At 33.2% G+C, this 5,383-nt stretch overlaps 1 long non-coding RNA gene across 2 annotated transcripts in view; it reads right to left on the bottom strand.

Annotated features, from left to right (window-relative positions):
- The window catches only part of LOC125614882, an 11,298-nt gene extending 8,814 nt beyond the window's left edge, over window positions 1-2,484 (bottom strand). For both annotated transcript variants that reach the window (XR_007345457.1, XR_007345458.1), the window contains exons 1-2: window positions 1,795-2,484; window positions 1,153-1,255 (exon numbers count right to left, since the gene is read on the bottom strand). This is a non-coding gene — a long non-coding RNA (uncharacterized LOC125614882). The remainder of the gene's footprint in view (window positions 1-1,152; window positions 1,256-1,794) is intronic.
- Between the last annotated feature and the right edge of the window lie 2,899 nt (window positions 2,485-5,383).

Genomic DNA, 5,383 nt, shown 5'->3' with positions numbered 1-5,383 from the left:
TGTTGTTATGATGATGAACAGAGCTGTTCGAGTCCAAGCTATTCCAATGACAAATTGCATGTAACTGAACTCTGCTAAAATTCTTATATCATCTTGATACCTCTGCAATGTTTTATTATGAAGAATAGGTTAGGTGATATACATTAAGCCCTTAGTACAGGGCTTCATGTAGATTGCACATTCAATAAATGCTGGCAATTACTACTGCCTACAGGTTTCCCAAACACATGATTAAGTTTGTCTTCTAATCACTTCTCATTCCACATCAAGAAAATTCATCCTTTCTAATTACCATAATTCATACATCTGTGGCTGTTACTAATCTCAATTTCTTGAACAGCTGATCCACACTTTTTCTTCCTCATGCCTCTAAATCCTGTTTACTTGGGGGATTGATTTTCTCCATGTTTTACAGAAAATTAAAAGTTATGTTCTATGAATTTTCTTACTTATTCTGGCTTTTGCCTTAAGATAATGTAACTTGGAGATCCTAAGAAATGATCTTTCAACACCTCAATTTTTGTGTACATTCTTATTTTCACAAAATAGAAGCAGCAATTTTTTATTTAGTCACAATCAGAAAATAATAGCCATCTCAGAGGAAATCAAGGTAAGTGTTTGAAGGAACCATAAATGATAAATATATAGATTTTTACTTTACCACACAATGTAGTCAGTTTAGCCCCACACAACAGAGCAAAAAACAGTCTTTTCTACTGTTGTGTTCTAAGGACCAATAAAATATGCCATTTTCACAAAATAACTCATCTTCTATTCTGTACTGCATGGCATGAAATTCAATTATACTAGATATCCTAATATCTGCTAAGGGGTATTAGCAAAGAGTATGGTACTTTTTTTGGCTGAAAGGTCAACTTTAAAGCATACTTATAATGAATAGCCACTGTAAGAATTGGTTTACTGGGTTTGCTAGGTGATCATTTTTCATTTTAACCACTTTTCATTTTGGATTCAACAATATCAGCAGGTAATTGGCTTTAAGGTGAATAAAATTACTTTATTTTGAGAGGTGAGCAGATATGTGGAGTGAGGAAGATATGTGGTATCAAACTTCCATGGTCCTCTATTTTGCCTGGCAACATCTGGAATATAGTATTATAACTATAATTGCAACTACAGCATTAAACTCACCTAATACACTTAGTTTCTTTTGACACTGTATCAATTTTGTTCACTTGCTCCTTCTTGCAATGCAAAGATGATGTTTTTCTTAAAGCTCCATTTCTATCAGTTTCTGGGATATAGAAAAAGCTCAATAAATATTTATTGACTAATATATGAGATGCTATTTTTCTGACATTTTTCTCTCTCACTGCTGATAATTTTCCATATAGGCTGTTTGTGAATGAATTCAGTTATTTTCTTCCAACTGATGTTCATAGTCTCTTGATCATCATTATAGCAGACACCAGAAAGCATTTGTGGTGACTGGGTAACTTGCCAATCCCACTGTCACTCAGGTCCTCCCTGTGTATGTTATTCTTTACACCTTGCAGGTTTCTTGCTCCTCTGCAATGGCTCTCCTATTTTAGAGTCCTCTTAAAAATTTAAATCAGATCACTTTATTCTCCTGATCAAAACAAGTATTTTCTCTTAAGAATCTTCACTATAATGTAAAAGCTGCTTAACTTGGTACTTGACACACTTCATATTTCATATCATATATTCTTTTAAAAATATATTCTTTGCCTCCACCTCTGACAGAATGGCAATTATTAAGAATACAAGTAATGCTAAATGTTGGTAAGGATGTGGGGGAAAAGGTATACTCACACATTGCTGGTGGGACTGCAAATTGGGGCAACTACTCTGGAAAGCAGTAGGGGGATTCCTCAGAAGATCTGGAATAGAACCATCATTTGACCCAGTTATTTCATTCCTTGGCATATACAAAAGTGACTTAAAATCAGCATACTGTGATGACACAGCCACATCAATGTTTATAGCAGCTCAATTCACAAGAGCTAAACTATAGAACAAACCTAGGTGCCCCTTAACAAATGAATGGATAAAGAAAATATGGCAACTATATACATCAACTGTTACTCAGCCATACAAAGAATGACTATATGAATTTTGCCAATAAATAGATGAATCTGGAGACTATCATGTTAAGTGAAATAAGTCAATCCCCCAAAACCAAAGACCAAATGTTCTCTCTGAAATATGGATGCCAACCCACAATGAGAAATAGAAAGTAGCCTAGAAGCTCATTGGAATAAGACAAAGGCAAATGATGGGAAGGGAGGGGGGGCCACGAATAGGAAAGACAGCAGAATGAATCTGACACAACTTTCCTATGTTTATATATGAATACACCATGAGTGAATCTCCATGTCCTGTACAACTACTTGAATGGGATCCTAATTGAAATAAATTATACTTCATATATGTATAATATGTCAGAATACAATCTACTGCCATATATATCTAAAAAGAACAAATAATAAAGAAAGTACACACATACACACACACATACACATATACATGTATATATTCTTTTTTATAAAGTAAAGCACTTGCCTAGCATGTGTGAGGCACTGGGTTTGATCCTCAGCACCACATAACAATAAATAAAATAAAGGCATTGTGTTCAACTGCAACTATAAAAATTTTTAAAAACAATGTAATTTTAAATTTGGATAGAAGATATTAATATAAATGCAGGATTGTTTTCCTTCTTTTAAAAATAATATTTTCTATTTTTGTGAAAAAATCTGAAAGTAATGATTAGTCTTTTTCAGGAAGTATTCAAAGGAAACTAAGTCTTTGTATAAATGGCTGATTCTAAACTGAGACTGGAATTACTGTGAATATAATGAAGCTTAACTTTCAAGGTTCTTCAAGTGCATGAGACCCTCCCAAATTTTAGGAGATCCTTTGGTTGTTTGTCACATTTTTCTTTTCAAAAATATTTTAAAACAAAATATTTTAAAATTTCAATTAGTTTATCTCTGATTTTCTCTTTGGCATAATTCTTCTTGGCAGAATACAGCATTCACAGTCCAATAATTTCTTCCCCAAACTTTCCTGCATTAATAAGGAGCTTCGGGGTGGGGGATGCCTCATATCCAAACCATGACACCAAATTTTAGATGTATAGAGTCATAAGCTAACTGTGAAAATTCCCTCAAATATTACAGTGTAATTTTCAGAGAAATTTGATAGTTTTATTTTCCAATTTGAGATCCTTAATAAAAATAAGCACACTTATTCAACTGTTATAAAGATAAATTACTTTTCTACTATCTATTTGGATGGTTTCATAAAATAGTTATTCTGTGAAAAGAATTCACACAAAAATGTGAGAAATATTTCAGAGGTGTTTTAACAGTTAATAAAAATGTCTTTTGCTGGATTTGGGGATATTTGTAGAATGTTTATTTTAAAAGGTTTGTTGTGATTCATTTTATCATGCTTGATAAATATTTAATTTTTCATGCTATATAAATATATAATATGTGCCTAATCCTTTATTCATAATTTTGAATTTTGTTTTCTTAATGTGGATCTTCAATTTTTATATTCTGCCTCTGCTTCATCTTGTGCCAGGAAGCTGCTGGAGCTTGCTTAATGTGCTATGTTTAGCCTCTGGTGAACAATTTGAGCATCAACATGACCAATTAACATATAAATATGTCATATAAGACATGTCATGTATTTAAACATCATGAAAAGAAAACAAGAGAGAGACACTCAAAACAACACTCACTGGACATTTTGAAGGTTGAACCAACTAATTATTCTGAAAGTTGATGAGAAGAGGAAAATCTTTAAATCTTGATCTTCCTTTCCTGTACAAATATACTTCAGGGTACAAAATAGCATATGTATGTGGATGAGATTAAAAAAAATCAAGGCAGAAAACTCTCAGTCCATAACAGCAGAAGGCAGAAAGAGATGGAAAAAATCACCAATTTGCAATTATTTGACCTAATTAAACCATTCAATGGCCATGACTTGATAGTAAGGAAAATGGGTGAAAGTTGTTGAGGAACTTTTCAAGTTAGAGGATAAAGGCATTTGTGCTGAGATCTGCTTACCTCCTCATTTGAGCAATGTGCTTTTTTGTAGAAAGGGGGGTCTGAATAAGTTCATCTTTCTTCAGATTTATTTTTTGGGTCTGTATAATATCTCATATAAACTGAACAGACATGCTCCTTAGTTCCTCGAGTCTATGGAAGAATTCTTTTCATAGGTTTGGGGGCATTTAAATTAGAAGAGACTTGGATGAAAATAGGAGTTTGATGCATATATGACTAAAACTCCCTGTGTGGCATTTAATTTCATCTTTCATCTCCTTGGTCTACACCCAAAGGACAGCATCCTACAAGGACACAGCCACATCAATGTTTATAGCAGCACAATTCACAATAGCTAAACTGTGGAACCAACCTAGATGCTCTTCAGTAGATAAATGGATTAAAATATGTGGCATATATACACAAGGGAATATTACTCAGCAATAAAATAGAATAAAATCATGGCATTTACAGGTAAATTGATGCAATTGGAGAAAATAATGCTAAGTGAAGTTAGTCAATCCCCCCTCCAAAAAAAAAACGGCAAATGTTTTCTCTGATATAAGGTGACTGACTCATAGTGGGGTAGGGTGAGGGAGCATGGGAAGAATAGACGAACTCTAGATCAGGCAGAGGGGTAGGAGGGGAAGGGAGTGGGCAGGGGGTTAGCAATGATGGTGGAATGTGATGGACATCATTATCCAAAGTACATGTATGAAGATATGAATTGGTGTGAACATACTTTAAATACAGAGTTATGAAAAATTGTGTTCTATATGTGCAATAAGAATTGTGATGCACTCTGCTGTCATGTATTTAAAAAATAAAAGCAATTAAAAAATAATAAGTATTTCCACTTTTAAAAACCAGTTTGCTGTGATGATTGATAATGTTAAAGTAGTTTTATATACCATCATTTATTTCTGAGTTGTACATATATCACTATAATACCCACTTTTCCTCTTATTTATATTTCTAAACAACTCTCTTTGAATCATAGGTTATTGTTCATAACCTGTTCATCAAAATTAGAACATTGTATTATATTTAATATATTTTTACTTGAAGCATGAAACCATAAATGAGAGTGAGAAATATTTAAGAAGTCTGTTTGTATTTATACCCCCTGGCATGGCAGTACTTGTTAAAATACAGTGGCTCTACATACAGTTTGTATTTTTTTATGCCTACAGTTACTTAGGCTAACTTTAGTATGCAGAATCATGCATTAATAACTGGCTCAACTCTTCTAATTTCATGCAAAGTCCTTCTGAGAATAGGAATCTCAAGAGAATTGGTTAAGAATAGAGAATCCCATTTTCATCCGGAGATCTTCCCTC

This window comes from Marmota marmota, unplaced genomic scaffold (assembly GCF_001458135.2).
Source record: "Marmota marmota marmota unplaced genomic scaffold, marMar, whole genome shotgun sequence".
Classification (NCBI taxonomy): Eukaryota; Metazoa; Chordata; class Mammalia; order Rodentia; family Sciuridae; genus Marmota; species Marmota marmota.
The sequence above is the reverse complement of the archived record's forward strand: the minus strand, read 5'-3'. Positions and strand labels throughout refer to the sequence as shown.